General features: G+C 42.7%; 1 non-coding gene across 1 annotated transcript; it reads left to right on the top strand.

Annotated features, from left to right (window-relative positions):
* Positions 1–8,616: 8,616 nt before the first annotated feature.
* Positions 8,617–8,832, top strand: LOC119471401. The gene has a single exon (XR_005200447.1). It is a non-coding gene; the product is annotated as a small nucleolar RNA U3 (small nucleolar RNA).
* The last annotated feature ends 11,042 nt before the right edge of the window (positions 8,833–19,874 follow it).

The raw sequence follows: 19,874 nt of genomic DNA on the forward strand, positions 1-19,874 counted from the left end.
ACCACTCTCTACTAAGAATACAAAAAAAAAAAATCCCAGCTACTCAGGAGCCTGAGGCAGTAGAGTCCCTTGAACCCAGGAGGCAGAGGTTGCAGTGAGCCAAGATCGCACCACTGCAGTCCAGCCTGGGCCACAGAATGAGACTCCACCTCAAAAAAAGAAAAAAAAAATGCCATTTTAGTGGCCTTTCTCTTATTTAAAGCCAAATAAAATTATTTGTCTATTTTCCCCAACATTATCTTCTTCATTGCATGGCTATATACTCAGATCAAGTTTTCAACCTGCAAAAACTCTAGACTCATGTACATAATATGGCATTTGGGAGAGAAAAATACTAGTAACACGTGGGAAAAAACGCACATTGGGCAGTGATCAGTGTTTCTGTAACAACAGGATCTAGGAAAACATCCACGCACCAACTCGTGCTGGCATGAGAAGAGGGAGTCTAGCCAATGCTGTTCCTTCTCACAAATACACTGTCTAGTCTGATGAGGACCAAAGAAACATGAAGATGATCAGGCTCATTTTCAGTGATTAGTTTTCCCATGAGAGTCAACCTTCCAGAGGCACCTGGCTCATCACAACAAACAGTCGCTGGGGACCTTGAATACCAATAGTGTCAGGTTACCTGGGAGTAGCACCTGTCTCCATTCCTTTCATTTACAACATTGCTGGGAAATGGGGGTTCTTTAAAGAAAAAGTTAAAATGGGAAGAGACGAGACACCATGAACTATTTTCAGGCCTCAGTCTACTGCTTTCCTCTTGCCACCTCTTCTCCCCCAAGAGCTAGTCCACTGCCAACATTTTGCCTGTCACTTCTAGGCTGTTGACTCCTATAGTCAAATCCTGTCTTCTTTCCTGCCTAGAATGTGTTTCTTCATGAATTGCACTCTTATTTTAAAATGAATGTTTTCTTTAAAAACACATTATTTCTTCCAAAATCTCTTCCTCTTCAGGCTTCCTGTGTTCATCAATTTTCATTATTTTTCTCTCCTTCTTTTCCCAATCATGTAGGCACCTAACACCGGAGTCTGAATGAACAATCACAACAGCCACCCACATGATCCTCCTGCCTCTGGTCCCTCCCACCCATTAATAAATCCAGCACACAACAGCCAGATTAATCCTCCTAAACCTGACCTCATCATCCTCTCTACTCAAAAACCTTCTCTGGTTTTCTAAAGGCCTGTAGAATAGTCCACAATACTTGTGGGACATTAAAGGCGTGCTATAAGTTATGCTCCTCCTCCTCCAATCCTATTTCTCAACCTCAGCTCGATATTTTGGATCTGACAATGATGGACATTTTGGACCTGATGATCTATTGTTGGAAGCTCTCAGGCATTTGGCAGAACTTTCGGCAACATCCCTGGCCTCTACTCACTACATGCCAGTAGCACCCCCATACCCCGGTTATGACAAACAAAAATGCCTTCCAACATTGCCAAATGTCCCCTCTGGGGGGCAAAATCACCCCAGCTGAGAGCCACCACTCTATAGGAATGTCAACTCTGTTCTCCCACTCCCAAAATAATAATAATGACATTCATTCATTCATTTGTAGATGTATGATTGTGCCTCTTTGTTTTGCCCTATTACTTCTCCTACTAGAAGGCTTTAAAAAACCTAAAACCCTTTCGGGAATGGGGATCTTAAGTATCAAAGAGATAAAGATCAAACAGATCTCTAACTCTAGTACACAAAGCCCTCCAGCATCTGGCCCCAGGCTTATCTCTTTCCCCTCATCTTCCACCAGCTGGCCCTAGTAGTCTTTACTCCAAGCAAAAAATTTCCCGAGAAAACACTGGCTTCTCAGCTTCCAGCCTCCCACGGGTTACCCCCTCTGCTTCCCTTCACAGCTCAGGGGCCACAGAGTCCCTTAGTCTGGGCCTCAGGGTCCTGAGTACCTGCTCTGTCTGCAAAGCCTGTGGCGCTGTGCACACTTTTGTTAATATCCTTAGCACACTATATTGGCATGTACATCTATTTCTCTGACTCCCCAACTAGACTGTGAGAAATTTAAGGGTTAACTGTATATCATTGCTTATCATTGTTTCTACAAAGCCAAGCACAGTGCCCTGACATGTAGTCAAAATAAAGATGGCTCACATGTATTCAGTGATAACTATATTGAGTATTGTCCAAAGCACTTAGCATGTTTTGATTAACTCAACTATTCTTAAAAAAACCCATAAAATATACATATCATTATCCCCATTTTACAGATGAGAAAACTGGAGCTCATACTAGAAAATAAACCTAGACAAGCTGATTTCAAAGCCTATACTCTTAATCCACCATACTAATAGATAACTAATGAATTTTTTTCTTGAATGAATGAATGATATTATGTCTCAGTGGGAATATCAATATAAACCAGACATTGTGTCAATCAGCGTTCTCCAGAGAGAACCTCTGTAATTCAAGACCAGCCTGGGCAACAAAGCAAGACCTTATCACTACCAAAAACTTTTTTTTAATTAGCCAGACACAGCACATGCACTTGTAGTCCTAGCTACTCAGGAGGCTGAAGCTGAGGCAAGAGGATTGCTTGAGCCCATGTTTTATACATACGCCTTTGGGTCTGTTCTCTGGAAGAACACTAACTGAGTTGTTTTTGTTTTTTTTTTTAGTGAGACAGAGTCTCACTCCATCATTCAGGCTGGAGTGCTGTGTCGTGATCTCGGCTCACTGCCACCTTTACCTCCTGGGTTCAAGTGATTCTCCTGTCTCAGCCTCCTGAGTAGCTGGGATTACAGGCGTGATACACCACACCCAGTTAATTTTTGTATTTTTAGTAGAGGCAGTGTTTTTTCATGTTGGCCAGGCTGGTCTCAAACTCTGACTGCAAGTGATCCACCCACCTCAGCCTCCCAAAGTGCTGGGATTACAGGCGTGAGCCACTGTGCCCGGCCTGAGAATATTTTTCGATATTTTTAGATATCTAGAGAGAGATATTTATCTTAAGGAATAGGCTCTTGTGATTGTGGGGGCTGGCAAGTCAAAAATCTGCAAGTCAGACCAACAGGCTAGAGACCTGGGGAAGATTTTGTATTGCAGCCTCAAGTCTAAAGACAGAATGCCTTCCTCTTCGAGGGCTCTTTTCTCTGAAAGCCTGCAACTGATTGAATGAGGCCCACCCACATTACAGAAGGCAATCTGCTTAACTCAAAGCCTACTGATTTACATGTTAAATACATCTCTAAAATACATTCACAGCAACATCTAGACTAGGGTTTGACCAAACAACTGAGTATCATAACCTGGCCAAATTGACAGATAAAATTAATCATCACAGGCTTAAAGATGGGCAAATCTGGGGCAAATGAGAACTGGTATATTCCACAGCAATCATTCCTCCCCTGTGCTCAATAGTAATAATTATCTATTCTACCCATTTGAGGTATATTATCCATTGACTTGCTGTATCGTTTATTTTTGATTTTCATTTGTCTTGTCTCCTCAGCTAGACTAAAAAGTCTTTCAGGCAGGAAGCATGTCTTCTAACTCCGTAGAAGCACAGTGGAGATAAGCACGCAGCAGGTACTCACAATGTGTTAGATAAAAGAATAAGTTTGAAGAATGATGATAGAAATAAATAAGCTGAGAAAACTCTCTGAATAGATAAATCAATAGTGTTAACCTCACTTCACTAAGTGAACAAGGTTTGATCAATTGCCAGAGATTCCTTCTTTTAAACACGAAAGTAAACATCTTCATCTTCTGGCCTCTCGAGTCTAAATTTCTACTCCCTAGAACCAGTTAAGGCTTTGAACATTGTCACAGGGATGTTTCTATTTGGAGAATCTGAGAGTGGAAGCCATGTTGGATGGAGCAGAGAACTCTAAGGTGGTCCAAGGCCCAGAAGGTGTCAAAAAACTAGGAAAAGTGATGGAGATTGTGGAAAGTAGGACCTCTAACCGCAGGATTCATGGCTCCCCTGGAATGAGAATATTTTTAGACATGCATGATGAATTGATAGAACATTTGAGTTCAAGGAATTGCAAACAGGACCAGAATCCTCCTTGCCAGGGCTGCAAGTCCAAGACTCTTCCCAGCTCTTCCTGACCCTCCAGTCCCATTTAGCGGCCCCTCTTCACTGTTTTTTCTGTCTATTTACATTTTTATGTATCACCTTCACACTGTATTGTAATGATGTGTTTGTTTGTCTAAGCCCCTTACTAGACTATAAATGTCTAGAAAACAAAGACTACCCTGTTTATCTTCTAGCACCTTGAACAATGACTGGCACACACTTGGTATTTAACAGGTGTTTGTGGAAAGGAGAAGGCTTGGAAGGAAGAGCAGAACAGGGACACACACAGCAAGAGAACCAACTCAGGGAAACAGTGGAGTGACACAGAGGGTCCTAGATACATGGAATCTAATTCTGACTCTCCTTTGAGAATGAAAATGGACAGGGAACTTGAACTTTATGGACCTCAGTTTTATCACCGAGAAGATAAGGCACTTACAGTGTTAGAATTGTATGAGCATCCAAGAAGGGAAATATATAGCTTAGTAGTCAGTTTTTTTTTTTTTTAACATGCATGTGCCAAAAAATAAAGCTAAATCCAGGGCACAAATTTAATTACTTCAAAGGAAAGAAAGAGGGAAAGGAAGTCACGGCAATGTTAATTCAAACTGTCACTAACTAAAATTTGGGTTGGGTGCAGTGGCTTATGCCTGTAATCCCAGCATTTTGGGAAGCCGAGGAGGAGGAATCGCTTGAGTCAGGAGTTCAAGATCACCCTGGCCAACATGGTGAAACCCCATCTCTACTAGGAATACAAAAATTAGCCAGGTGTGGTAGTTGGGCTCCTGTAATCCCAGCTACTCTGGAGGCTGACACGAGAATCAGTTGAACCCAGTGAGCCGAGATGGCGCCACTGCAACACAGTGAGACTCTGTCTCAAAAAAAAAGAAAGAAATTTGGTTAGAAAGAATGTTTGGTGTGGAATGATTTCTTCTTGATAATTTCCGGAGTTAATTAACTCTAGCTTAATTTTGAGTATGTAAATGCAAAATAATATAACTATGTTTATAATACTGAACGTAACAAATTGGAAAATTTGAAGACTCAGAGATGACAACCATGAAAATACATAAGTAACCATGCTTTATTTCATTTATGTATTTATTTTTAGAGTTCAGGTCTCACTCTGTCACCCAGGGTAGGCTAGATTGCACTGGCACCACCATAGCTCACTGCAGCCTCAAACTGACGGGTTCAAGCAATCCTCCTGCTTCAGCTTCCCAAGTACTTAGAACTACAGGAGCATGCTATGTGCCTGTCTATTTTTTTATTGTTATTATTTTTCAGTGATAGGGTCTTGCTGTATTGCCCAGGTTGGTCTCAAACTCCTGGCTTCAGGCAATCCTCCCACTTGGCCTCCAAGTGCTGGTATTAGAGGCATGAGCCACCATGACAAGCCAGTAGCCATACTTTAAAGAAAAATAAAGTCAAAGCTATTTGAAGCATTCCAGAATATTTTTTCAATAGTATGGGAAGGGGAATATTCTAAATTATTTTTTAAAGCTAGCATAACAGTGATAACAAAAACAAACAAAGATGTTATGACAAAACTTTACACCAATCTCACTTTTAGTATCAATTCAAAAACCTAAATATAATATATACAATAGCAAACAAAATCAGACAGCTCATAAAAGAATAATACACCATGACTAAGTGGGGTTTATTGCAGAAATGCAAGGCTATTTTTCTATCAGGAAATGTAATATATAATTTACCATGTCTGGCAATGGAAAGAGAAAACAGTCATATGAATATTTCCATGACTGCTGAAAAGAGATATATTTGATAAAATCGCAGTGTTTATTCTAAATAAAATCTGTTACTAAATAGATACTTCTTTTCTCCTGTTTTCTTTTCTTTCTTTCTTTCTTTCTTTTTTCTTTCTTTCCTTCTTTATTTCTTTTTGAGACAAAGTCTCCCTCTGTCACCCAGGGCAGAGTGCAGTGGCACAATCTCTGCTCACTGAAACCTCTACCTCCTAGGTTCAAGCGATTCTTGTGCCTCAGCCTCCCAAGTATGGGACTACAGGTGCACACCACCATGCATGACTGATTTTTGTTTAGTAGAGACGGGGTTTAACCATGTTGGCCAGGCTGGTTTCAAATTCCTGGCCTCATGTAATACACCCGCCTTGGCTTTCCAAAGTGCTGGAATTACAGGCATGAGCCACCATGCTAGGCCAAAAATAGTTTATTTAATTCAATTAAACAAATATTTATTAAACATTTACTGTGTGCCAGGCAGAGTTCTAGGCACTTGGGCTATGGCAGTGAATAAAATAGACAAATATCCCTGTCCTCTTGAGGCTTACATTTTAGTGTGGGACATACAAAATAAACAATGTGTCATGATTAAGTAAATTGTAAAAAGACAATAAGCCACATGGAAAATAAAGTAGAATGGATAGGAAAATGAGGAGAGCTCAGAGTGGGAGGCAAGAGTTATTTTATTTTATTTTATCTTCTTTTTTTCTTGAGACAGAGCGTCTCTCTGTTGCCTTGGCTACAGTGCAATGGCACAGTCTCAGCTCACTGAAACCTCTGCCTCTCAGGTTCAAGCAATTCTCCTGCCTCAACCTCCATAGTAGCTGGGATTACAGGCGCCTATCACCACATTCAGCTAAGTTTTGTAATTTTAGTAGAGACAGGGTTTCACCATATTGGCCAGGCTGGTCTTGAACTCCTGAACTCATGGTCTGCCTGCCTCAGCTTCCCAAAGTTCTGGGATTACAGGCATAAGCCACCATGCCTGGCCAAGAGTAATATTGAATTGGGTAGTCAGGCAGGGCATGGTGGCTCATACCTGTAATCACAGGACTTTGGGAGGTCAGGAGATCAAGATAAGCCTGGTCAAAAAGGCAAAATCCCATCTCTACTAGAAATACCAAAAAAATTATCTGGGCATGGTGGCGGGCACCTATAATCCCAGCTACTTGGGAAGCTGAAGCAGGAGAATTGCTTGAACCAGGGAGGCAGAGGCTGCAGTGAGCTGAGATCACACCATTGCACTCCAGCCTGGGCGACAAGAGCAAGACTCCATCTCAAAAAAATAAAACAATTAAAAAATAAAATTAAAATAAATCGGGTGATCAGGGAAGGCTCAATGAGAAGGTGTCATTCAGCAAATACTTGAAGGAGATGAGGGAATGAGCCAGGCAGATTTCTGGGGGAAGGGTTGCTCTAAGCAGAAAGAACATGCCAGTTAAGTTGAAGAAAGAGCGAGGAGGCCAGTGTGGCTGGAGTTTATTTGAGCATAAGGAGTGAGGTCAGGTGTGATGTTTGAAGATGTGACAATGACGGGTTCACAGAACTGTATCAAAAGGCAGAAAGGACAGCATCTTGTACCATGCTTCTTCTTATCAGGGAGGAAAGTATGTCCTGAAGCTCGATAGCAGACTTCATAAAACTGTCAATTCTCCCTTAAATTCATCTATACATTTGACATAATCTCATTTGTTTAAACCAACAGAATTTTTTTTAATGTGTAAGCTGGTTTCTCAAGTTTATATAGGAGAAAAAGCAGAAAAAAAAAAACACAAAAAAAATCCAAAATAGAAGACTAATAAGGGAAATGAAACTTATCAGCTAGTAAAATAACTGGACAGTCATCTGAAAGAAAATAAAGTTGAATCCCTACCTCACATCTTAAACTAAAATAAATTCCATATTGGTCAAAGAAGGAAGAGATTTAAGTGTTTAGAGAAAACATTGAACAGAAGACTAACTTTTCACTGTAAACTTTCTGTCATTTAAATTGTGTAGTGCATGCATTGTATATTGAAAAATCATTGTATTTAAAACATACTCATATTCTTGCATAAGCAATATAGTATAGTAGAAAGCCACAGACCTGAGAATCTAGTGGTGTTTTCTAGTTCTAAATTTGCACTAGTAAAATTACAACCTTGGATAATTCATCTTCTTTTCATCTCAAAAGTGTATTAGATCAGATGAATTCCTGTGTCTTTGAGCTCTAAAACTCTCTATCACTTTAAGTTTAATCTTATAAACTGACTTATGAGTACTTTTTCTACTGTAACTGGTTTTAATAGTTTACCTAATAAATACTAGATCCTTTACTGTGAAATTTAGCTTCAAACATTATTCAGTGCCCACAGCAGTCACACCATTACAACTGAATGAAGACAGCATGCAAAGTGCATTTTAGCGCTCAGCCAGGAGTTTCTGGGCTGTCAGTGGTGGAGGTAGCTGGTCTCTCTCATACTATATGAATACATAAGGAAAGGATTGCCTCATGGCATTGAATGCCTTGGATGGTGAGGCTTGTGACTCATACCAGAGATTGCCGAAGGAACTCTACGGTCCATAGCCAATCAGCTGTCCATGATTCAGAGGCCCATTGTCTGGTTTGAGGCTTATTTGGATCTTGGACTTTTTTCTGTGCCCCACCTTTTGGCTATCCTACAAAATACCTCCACCAAGAAAGGAAAAGGAAAGTAAACATAAATCTACCAACTACTTGTCAACAACTTGACCAAAATAATAATGATTGTTAGCTACCAAAGCCAACAGGCAAGTAATTTTATGTGTTTGAAGAAGCTTAAAAACTGAAAAGCAAGACTATACTTTCAGGGATCATTTCTAGAGTGTGTTGCTAGAGAAGTTTCTCTGAATGTGTAGAGCACCGGAAGCCACGAGGAGGAGGTGCAGTGTTCTCTCCTGAGCGTGAAGTTGGCTCTTGGTGTTGCTTTAGTGCAACTGTCATTTGCCACTGATGATCGTTCTTCTCTTCCTTTGGGAGAGTAAGAGGGAGAGGACACAGTCTGAGTGGTTCCCATTTAAAAAAAAAAAAAAAAAACTGAAAAGCATCTTAGCCATCATCTAGTCTAAACCACCCAATTTACAGATGAGAAAAGTGAGGTTTAGAGAGGTAAAAATGACTTACTTAAGGTACATAGCCAGTTCCTGGAAAATCCAACTCAAAAAGATTCATGTGTTCCAGCACCTGGTCTGAAGCTGTTTCCACTTGTCATTTTTCATCCTTAAATTATTTTCAAAACTGTGCTGATATGCTTGTGTCAGAATATTATCAATCTACTAAAAGTATAGATTGATAATCTATACTTTTGATACTAATTAACTGATTAATTAATTAATAATCAATTAATTAGTATCAAAAACTATACTTTTGATACAATATAATTGATACTAAAAGTATGTATTCCCTCCCCAATAATGGTTTCGCTTCATCTGCTTTATCTGAACCCTGAAATTCTTTCGACCTATGACCTTAGGGGTAGAGCTTCTAAGCAGAAAATTGAGGGAGGAGACTGAAATCTAAGAAAATCTAAATGCCAGTTTAGAACTGCCCTGGAGGACGTATTTCTTACCCAGCCCTCCCTGCCACCATCAGTCTCCAGTCACTTCCCCAGGAACACTTGTTGTCAGACACTTTTTTTGAGTAACCTTCTGTCCCTCCCTTTCCACTCCGATCTGCAACCAAAATGATTCTTAGAGCTTACCTCAGACACATGCCCAACCTAATTCTACCCAAGAAAGAGCTGTCAGCAAATTTCCTTGGGGGTTTGTATTTCCCTTTAATTTAAGTAGGTTATTGCACTAAATGAAGTATAAAGAGGGAATGAATGAGAACAAGCTACTGGACAGGGCTTGTGTGAGATCTATGAAAATGGAGGGAAGATGGGCAGTGACAGGGTTGGCCCGGCAAAGGAAGTCCCCCTGGGAGCTTTCAGATGACTCAGACCACACAGCCTTACAAGTCAAACAGGCAGAGTGAATGTTTAAGGGACCTTAATCCTAACAACGTGGAGTCCCTGTTTTGCCTGCATCTATAGGTATTTCTTCTCAAAGAAAGAAGGTCTCAGAAAAGTACAAGAGACAAGCTATACGGGAGGATGCCATTTTGCAAGTTGAGAAGAGGTGTTTGGGGCTAAAAAGGTGAAAATGGATGACCTGCAATGCAGAGGTATCATTAACATAGTTGACTTGCTTCCAACAAAACCCAAATGATCAATTTCTCACCAAGCTACCCAATCGCCCTTTGAAAAGCCCATTCGGATAAGTAGAGACCTACAATCCACAAAATAAACATCCCCAATTGGATACAGGGTCTTGGGTAAGACACCTTGTGGGGTTAGTTTGAGTAATACCGGTGTAAAATAATAAGGATTACCTTTGAGGGAAAAGGAGGGAGGAGTCGCCAGAGGGAAGAAACATTGTGGGGAAGTGAACATTGCTGACAGGCACAACCCCGCCATATTCTTACATGAGTGCCCCGAGACTCTCTGACATTGATGACCCTGACCTTCTCTCAAAATCTCCTAGAAGCCTACTTCCTGCCAAGTGCAGCAAAGCCTACCCCACCACCCCCAGCACACACCCACCTCATCACAGGATATGGTCTGGTTTACCATTGCTTAGCCATGGCAACTCTACCGACCACAGTGTAGATATTTCACCTGTGAAGAGATCGAAACAAACTGTCTCATTAAACATGGGTTTGCCACTGTTGCCCCTAAAATTTTGACTCTTAAGATACATAGTGACACAGGCTGGAAATGTGTTGATAAGGTGAGGTTGCTCCCTAAGACTCCTCTGCTCTGTGGTACACACATATCCAGGCATTCACTCATGAATTAAATAATTGTGCAGTGCTAATTAAGCAACAGGCAGTATAAGCAGGAATATAAAGGTGAGAAAATTGCCCTCTTGAACCTCATACTGCAGTCAGGAGAAGCACTGTCCCAGAGAAATAACAATGTGAGGCACGCACGTAATTTTTTTCTTTTTTTTTTTTGAGATGGAGTCTCACTCTGTTGCCCAGGCTAGAGTGCAGTGCCACAATCTTGGCTCACTGTGCCCTCACCTCCCAGGATCAAGCGATTCTCATGCCTCAGCCTCCCAAGTAGCTAGGATTACAAGCATGCACCACCATGCCTGGCTAATTTTTTGTCTGTTTGTTTGTGGACTGGAAGAGGAAGGCCCATCCTCAGTGTAGTCAAGTACCATTCAATTGGCTGCCAGCACGCCTGGAACAAAGCAGGCAGAAAAGGGGAAGAAACAGCTTCCTGAGTCCTCACTCATGCTCTCTCTTCCTGCGCAGGATGCTTGCTTCCTCTCCTCCTGCCCTTGGACATCAGACTATAGGTTCTTCAGCCTTTGGACTCTGGGACCTGCCTGCACCAGCAGCCTCCTGGGGGCTCGCAGGCCTTCAGCCTCAGCCAGGAGGCTGCACCATTGGCTTTGCTAATTTTGAGGCTTTTGGACTTGTATTGAGCCATGCTCCCAGCTTCTCCCCTGCTTGCAGATGGCCTGTTGTTGGACTTTGCCTTGTAATCCTGTGAGCCAGTTCTCCCTGATAAACTTGCTTTTATTGTATACATCTGCCCCATTGGTTCTGTCCCTCTGGAGAACCCTAATACAGATTTTGGCACCAGGTGTGGTTCTAATGGAATGGAATTTTAAGAATGAATTTCCTTCATTAGTTTTGGAGTTTCTAGAGTTGGCTATCTAATCAAATTAGACCCAAATATGCTAAAGACTCTATTTCTAATAGTACAGACAGCACTAATAGTCATGGGTGAGAACTGTTTAGAGTTATGCAAAATAAATGCATTTGGTATTCCTGATTCCGTGCTCCTGAGAGGCAAGGAGTTTAGTGACTCTGTACATGATGCCTTTGAACATTTGTGGAGGACCAAGGAATATAATGAAGTTAGTTGGCTGGTCCCAAGTTCCCTGGGCAAAGTGATGAAAGAAAAGGATAAGCTCAGGGATTCTATCTCCAGGCTCCAGAAGCATGCACTGAGCCTCAAATCTTCTAAGATTGCCTGGGTGAGAGTCTGCTCTTCTGTAGACAAAGAGCTGAAATTGCTGAAAATCAGACACAAGCTCTTACGCAAGTGGCTGACCTGCAACAAAAGGTGCATGCTCAGCCTCACCAGGTGTCTGCTGTTAAAGGGAGACATTGATTGGAAAAGAGTGGGACCCTGAAAGCTAATATGGGGATATGTTGGGGGGCCTAATGAAGCTAGGAATACTGAGCTCCTAAATTCTGATGAGTTTCTTAGCCAGAGGGAATGGCCTCCCAACCCCTAGTGGTAGCAACATGCCCTTGCCCATCCACTGCAGTACCAGCCTTTCCATCTTTGAGATTAGCCTTGCATTGCCCAGGGAAACAGCGATGGCCTCCCCTAAGGCAGGTGCCAGGAAAGACAATGCTGGTTCTCCCCACACCCCTGTTTGCCTCTAGACCCTAACTGGACTCCAGTCCCAGCATGCCCTTAGAGGTGAGAGGTTCACCGTGTGACCCATGAAGAAGCATGCTACACTACAAAAGATCTACTGGGTTTTCTAATTTATATAAGCATAAATTCAGGGAACAGGTATGGAAATGGATATTAAGGGTGTGGGATAACAGAGGAAGGATAGATATCACAGAAATAGCAATCCAATTTTATGGTCCTGAATATATTGCTGAATATATCGCTATGGGCCCACTAAGCCGAGACTGCATTTAATGTTGCAGCTCGGGGAGTTTAAAAAGGCTCTAATAGTTTATTTACTTTCCTGGCTAGCTGAAACATGGATCAAAAGATGGCCCACACTGCCTGATTTCCCTTGGTTTAATATAGATGAAGGGTCCAAAGGCTTAGGGAGATTGGAATGCTAGAGTGAATTTGTCAGTGAAGACCTACTCATCCCAACTGGGAGGGTCCGAAAGACACACCTTTCACCAGTACCTTGCAAAATAGATTTGTGAAGGGAAAACCAGCATCCTTGAAGAGCTCTGTGATTGCTCTTCTCTGCATGCCAGATCTGACAGTGGGAATTGCAGTCACTCAATTAGAAGACTTAAATGCAATGACAATAATTGGCTCCTGAGATGGCAGAGGCCAAGTGGCCGCACTCAACCATTAAAGGCAAGGTGGGTATAGTTAGTAATGGACAGAGGCAAAGCAGCAATCAGAATAGTCTGACACCTGTAGAGCTCTAGTTTTGGCTAATTAATCATGGTGTTCCTAGAAGTAAAATCGACAAGAAGACTACCACCTTCTTACTTGATCTATATAAGCAGAAAACTTCCAGATCAAGTGAACAAAAGTCCAATCTGAATTACAAAAACATAGAATCATGGCCCTTCAATCAATTTCCAGACTGGAGCCAGTTTACAGACCAAAACCCCTTGAATGAAGGGGAGGCTGGGTCCTCTTGAGGAAGGACCGACCCGGCTACACTACTGAAAATTCATACTGTAAATCATTCTCCCAACCTTCCTCAAGGAGACCTCTGGCCTTTTAGCAAGGTAACTGTGCATGGAGGAAAGGGAATTAATCAGAACTTCTGGGGACTACTGGACACTGCCTCTGAGCTGACGTTGATTCCAGGGGACCCAAAATATCATTGTGGCCCTCCAGTTAGAGTAGGGGCTTATAGATGTCAGGTAATTAATGGAGTTTTATTTTGGGTCTGACTTGCAGTGGGTCCAGTGGGTCCTAGATCCGTCTTGTGGTCATTTCTCCAGTGCTGGAATGCATAATCAGCATAGACACACTTAACAGCTGTCGGGATCCCCACATTGGTTTTCTGGCCTGTAGGGTGAGGACTACACTGGTGGGAAAGGCCAAATGGAAGCCGTTAGAACTGCCTCTGTCTAATACAATATTGCATCCCTAGAGAAATTACAGAGACTAGTGCCACCATCGAGGACTTGAAAGATACAGGAGTGGTGATTCCCACCACATCTCCCGTCAGCTCTCCTATTTGGCCTGTGCAGGAGACATAGATCTTGGAGAATAACAGTAATTATCATTATCTTAACCAAATGGTAACTCCAGTTTCAACTGTTGTACTAGACGTGGTTTCATTGCTTGAGCAACTTAAAACATCTCCTGTTACCTGGTATGCAGCTGTTGATCTGGCAAATGCCTTTTTCTCCATTTCAGTCCATAAGCCCCACCAGCCGCAATTTGCCTTCATCTGGCAAGGCCAGCAGTACACCTTCACTGTTCTACCTCAGGGGTATCCCAACTCTCCAACTTTGTGTCATTATCTTGTTCTCAGAAATCTTGAGAGCATTTCCCTTCCACAAGCTATCACACTGGTCCATTACATTGATGACATTATGCTGATTGGATGCAGTGAGTAAGAAGCAGCAAGCATTCTGGACTTATTGGTGAGATATTTGCATGTCAGGGGATGGGAAATAAATCTGACTAAAATTCAGGGGGCTTCTACTTCAAAATTTCTAGGGATCCAATGGTGTGGGACCTGCCGAGATAGTCCATCTAAGGTGAAGGATAAGTTGTTGCATCTGGCCCTTCCTACAACCAAGAAAGAGGCTAATATTGTTTGGCTGTGTCCCTACCCAAATCTCACCTTGAATTGTAATAATCCCCATAAGTCAGTGGCGGGGCCAGGTGGAGATAATTGGATCACAGGGATGGCTTCTCCCATACTGCTCTTGCAGTAGTGAATAAGTCTCACGAGATCTGATGGTTGTATAAATGGGAGTTTCCCTGCACATGTTCTCTTGCCTGCTACCATATAAGATGTGACTTTGCTCCTCACTTGCCTTCTGCCATGATTATGAGGCCTGCTCAGCCATGTGGAACTGTGAGTCAATTAAACCTCTTTCCTGTATAAATTTCCCAGTCTTGGTTATGTCTTTATTAGCAGCAGGAGAACAGACTAACATCTAGTGAGCCTATTTGGATTTCCAAGGCAACACATTCCACATTTGGGTATGTTATACTCCAGCCCATTTACAGAGTGACCTGAAAGGCTGCTAGTTTTGAGTGGGACCCAGGACAGGATAAAACTCTGCAACAGTTCCAGGATGCTGTGAAAGCTGCTCTGCCACTTAGACTGTGTGATCCAGCAGATCCAGTGGTGAGATGTCACTGACTTGAGATGTCATCCAGCTTGAGATGTCCCTGGCTCCAGATAGAGATGCTGTCTGGAACCTTTGGCAGGCCATCATAAGTGAATTACAGTGGAGGCCTCTAGGATTTTGAAGCATGGTCTTACCATCTTCTGCAGATAACTACTCTCCTTTTGAGAGATAGCTCTTAGCCCGCTACTGGGCCTTGGTGGAAACTGAACATTTGTCTGTGAGTCACCAAGTTATCAGGCAATCTGAACTGCCCATCATGACCTGGGTGCTTTCTGATCCATTTAGCCATAAAGTTGGGCCTGCACAGCAGCATTCCATCATCAAATGGAAGTGGTGTACCCATCAGTGGGCTCAAACAGGTTCTGATGGCACAAGTAACTTACATGAAGAAGTGGCCCACATACCATGATCCTCACTCCTGTTACCCTGCCTTCTCTCTCCCAGGCTGTATCTATGGCTTCATAGGGAGTTCCCTATGATCAGTTGACAGAGAAAGAGATGACCTGGTTTGCAGATGGTGCATGATACCACCTGAAAGTGGACAGCTGCAGCACTACGGCCCCTTTCTGGAACATCCCTGAAGGACAGTGATGAAGGGAAATCTCCCCAGTGGGCAGAACTTCTAACAGTGCACCCGGTTGTGCACTTTGTATGGAAGGAGAAATGGCCAAATGTGTCTTTACATAATTATTAATGGGCTGTAGACAATGTTGGCTGGATTTTCAGGGACTTGGAAGGATCATAATTGGAAAACTGGTGACAAATTTGGGGAAGAGATATGTGAATAGACCTTGCTGAGTGGTCAAAAACTGAGGATACTTGTGTCCCACATAGATGCTCACTAACAGGTGCCCTCAGAAGAGGAAGATTTGAATAATCAAGTGGATAGGATGACCCATTCTGTGGACACCACTCAGCCTCTTTCCTCAGCCACCCCTGTTATCGCCCAATAGGCTCATGAACAAAGTGGCCATGGTGGCAGTGATGGACATTGGCTCAGCATGGGCTCAGCACATGAACTTCCACTCACCAAGGCTGACCTGGCTATGACCACTACTGAGCCCCTAATCATCAGCAGCAGAGACCAACACTGAGCCCTTGATATGGCACCATTCTTCAGGGCGATCCGTCAGCTACCTGGTGGCAAGTTGTTTACATTGGACCACTCCTATCATGGAAGAGGCAGTGGTTTCTCCTTATTGGAATAGACTCTTACTTCCGATATGGATTTGCCTTTCCTGCACACAATGCTTCTGCTAAGCCTGGACTCATAGAATGCCTTATCCACAGCCATGGCATTCCACACAGCACTGCTTCCGACCAAGGAACTCACTTCACAGCCAAAGAAGTACAGCAGTGGGCTCACATTCATGGCATTCACTGGTCTTTCCATATTCCCCATCATCCTGAAGTAGCTGGCTTGATAGAACAGTCGAATAGCCTTTTGAAGTTGCATTTATAATGCCAATGACAATACTTTTCAGGACCAGGGCAAAGTTATCCAGAAGGCTATGTATGCTCTGAATCTGTATATGCTCTGAATCTATAGAGTACTGTTTTTCCCATAGCCAGGATTCACAGATCCAGGAACCAAGGGGTGGAAGTAGAAATGGCACCACTCATCATCACCCCTAGTCACCCACTAGCAAAATTTTTGCTTCCTGTTCCTGTGACATTATGTTCTGCTGCCTAGATGTCTTAGTTCCAGAGAGCGGAATGCTGCCACCAGGAGACACAATACAATTCTGTTGAACTGGAAGTTAAGACTGCCACTGACTACCTTGGCTCCTCATGCCTCTGAGTCAACAGGTTAAAAAGAGAGTTACATTTTCCCTGTCCAGTCTATCATCGATGGGCATTTGGGTTGGTTCCAGGTCTTGGCTATTGTAAGCAATGTGGCACATATGCACCATGGAATATTATGCAGCCATCGAAAACGATGGGTTCGTGTCCTTTGTAGGGACATGGATGAACCTGGAAACCATCATTCTCAGCAAACTGACACAAGAGCAGAAAATCAAACACTGCATGTTCTCACTCATGTTGAACAATGGGTGTTGAATAATGGGAACACATGGACACAGGGAGGGGGCACTACACACTGGGGTCTGTTGGGGGGAAATAGGGGAGGGACAGCAGGGAGTGGGGAATTGGGGAAAGATAGCATGGGGAGAAATGCCAGATATAGGTGACGGGGAGGAAGGCAGCAAATCACACTGCCACTTGTGTACCTATGCAACAGTCTTGCATGTTCTTCACATGTACCCCAAAACCTAAAATGCAATTTTAAAAAAAAGAGAGAGAGAGAGCGTTACAGTGTTGGCTTGGGTGATTGACCCGGACTGTCAAGATGAAATCAGACTACTACTCCACAGTGCAGGTAAGGAAGAATGTCTGGAATTTAGGAGATCCCCGAGAGCATCCCTTAATTTCACTCTGCCCTATAATAAAGGTCAATGGGAAACTACAACAACCCAATCCAGGCAGGACAACGAATGACCCCATCCTTCAGAAGTGAAGGCTTGGCTCATTCCACCAGGTTAAAAAAACCTTGACCAACTGAGGTGCTTGCTGAAGACAAAGGAAACATAGAATGGGTAGTAGAAGAAGGTAGTTTTCAATATCAGCTACCACCATGTGACCAGTTACAGAAATGAGGACTATAATTGTCATGAGTATTTCCTTCTTACTCTGTTAAGAATACATTTGTGCAAATATACAGCTGTAATAAGCAGCTCTCTATATTTCCTTTCTTACTCCTTTATCATATAAAATTTATTGACTTCATATCAGCATTTAAGTGTTAATTTTATGTAATAATATTTAAGTTAAGGATTGGTGCATGTTTGATTGTACTAAGAATAGTTGTATCATAGTTAGGCATAATTATGACCTTATTTTGGTCTTTCTTGGAGATAAGTAAGTATGATGTAAGGAGACATATATGGGTGCCGTGTTGACAAGGGGTAGGCTTGTGATGGCTAATACAGGTGCCAACTTGACTGGATTGAGGGATTCCTGGATGGCTGGGGAAGCATTGTTCCTGGGTGTGTCTGTAAGGGTGTTGCCAGAGGAGACTGACATTTGAGTCAGAGGACTGGGAGAGACAGATCCACCCTCAATATGGGTGAGTACTATCCGATTGACTGCCAGCATGGCCAGAACAAAGCAGGTGGAAGAAGTTGGGATACGTTTGCTGGCTGAGTCTTTTAGCTCTCTCTTCTCATGCCAGGTGCTTGCTTCCTCTCCTCCTATCCTTGGACATCAAACTCTAGATTCTTCAGCCTTTAGACTCTGGGATCTGCATCAGCTGCCTCCTAGAGGCTCTCAGGCCTTGGGCCACAGACTGAAATCTGCACTGTCAGCCTTCCTGGTTTTGAGGGGTTTGAACTTAGACTGAGACATGCTACTTGCCTCTCTCTTTCCCCACTCCCTACCCAATTTCATATGTTGAAGCTTTAACCCCCAATGTGATGGTATTTGGAGACGGGGTGTTTGGAAATTAGATTTATTTAATTTTTTTTATTTCAATAGGTTACTGGGGAACAGGTGGTGTTTGGTTTCATGGGTAAGTTCTTTAGTGGTGATTTGTGAGATTTTGGTGCACCCATCACCCGAGCAGTGTACACTGCACCCAATTTGTAGTATTTTATCTCTCACCCACTTCCCACCCTTCTCCCCTGAGTCCCCAAAGTTCATTGTGTCATTATGCCTTTGCATCCTCTTAGCTTAGCTCCCACTTATGAGTGAGAATATACAGTGTTTGCTTTCCCATTCCTGAGTTAGGAAGTTAATAAAATTTAGAAGAGGTCATAAGAGAGAGGCCCTCATGATGTAATTAGTGCCCTTATAAGAAGAGACACCAGAGTTTGCTTCCTCTCTCTCTCTCTCTCTTCACCTTGTGAGGGCACAGGAAGAAAGTGGCTATCTCCAAACCAGGAAGAAGGCTCTTACTAGAGAACAGAATTGGCTGATGCCTTGATCTTGAACTTCGCAGCCTGCAGAACTGTAGTAAATAAATTCCTCCTGTTTAACCCACCCAGTCTCCAGTATTTTGTTTGACAGCTGGAGCTGACTAATGCAAGGGACTAGGTAGAGAGTACTATTAACCAGGATACAGAAGGAGGTTCTTTTGGGAGAGGAAGATGGTGAGTTCAGTGTTAAATATTGTGTAAATCAGGATTCTTTGGCTGCCAAGTCATGGAAACCCATATCAAACTACTTTAGGGAACTTCATACATTCATCAAATGGTGGGAAGTAGAGGTAGAGAAAACTTCTTCAAGACTGAACTCTAAAAGCACCAGGATTAGGTCTCTGTCCTGACCTCTATCTCTCTCCCTCTGCGTTTGGCTCCACTGTATTTGGGCTTATTCTCTCAAGGCACTCCAAGTAGCAGGGGATATTCCACCAGCAGTTCTGGAATCCAAGAAGAAAGCTACTCCTTCCCTGCAACTTTGAAAACTTCCTGGAAAGACATCCCACAGGAATCAAAAAAAATGAATGAGATAGTCTAAGTCCTTTCTTTTGAGGAATTATAGTCATAAAAGCACAAAAACTTGAAGATATCTCTGATATTTCCTAAGAGCAGACCACAATTCCTGGCATGTAATAGGTAAGATAAATATTAAATCAAAGGACAATGAATGGACACTTTCCATAAGATCATTTGGCATTTATCAGGTACCTTCATGGCATACATTTTCATCTATTTAGAGTCTGTCCTTCACCCCTGGCCCCAACTCATATGTCAAACTGTAATAAGTAGGTTGAAGTTTTTTTGACAGAAGAGCAGTCACACTTCACTCAAAACTCCTGGGAGAGCAAGCACCTCCTGGGGATGGGAGGCAAGAGCTGGAAAACACATTACACCTCGCATAAAAAATATCTCCCTATCCCCACCCACCACCGTCACAGCATTTAAATTTTGCCACCAATTCACCAACACAGCATTACCCACT

The sequence above is a fragment of the Cebus imitator genome, unplaced genomic scaffold (assembly GCF_001604975.1).
Source record: "Cebus imitator isolate Cc_AM_T3 unplaced genomic scaffold, Cebus_imitator-1.0 Scaffold60, whole genome shotgun sequence".
NCBI lineage: Eukaryota > Metazoa > Chordata > Mammalia > Primates > Cebidae > Cebus > Cebus imitator.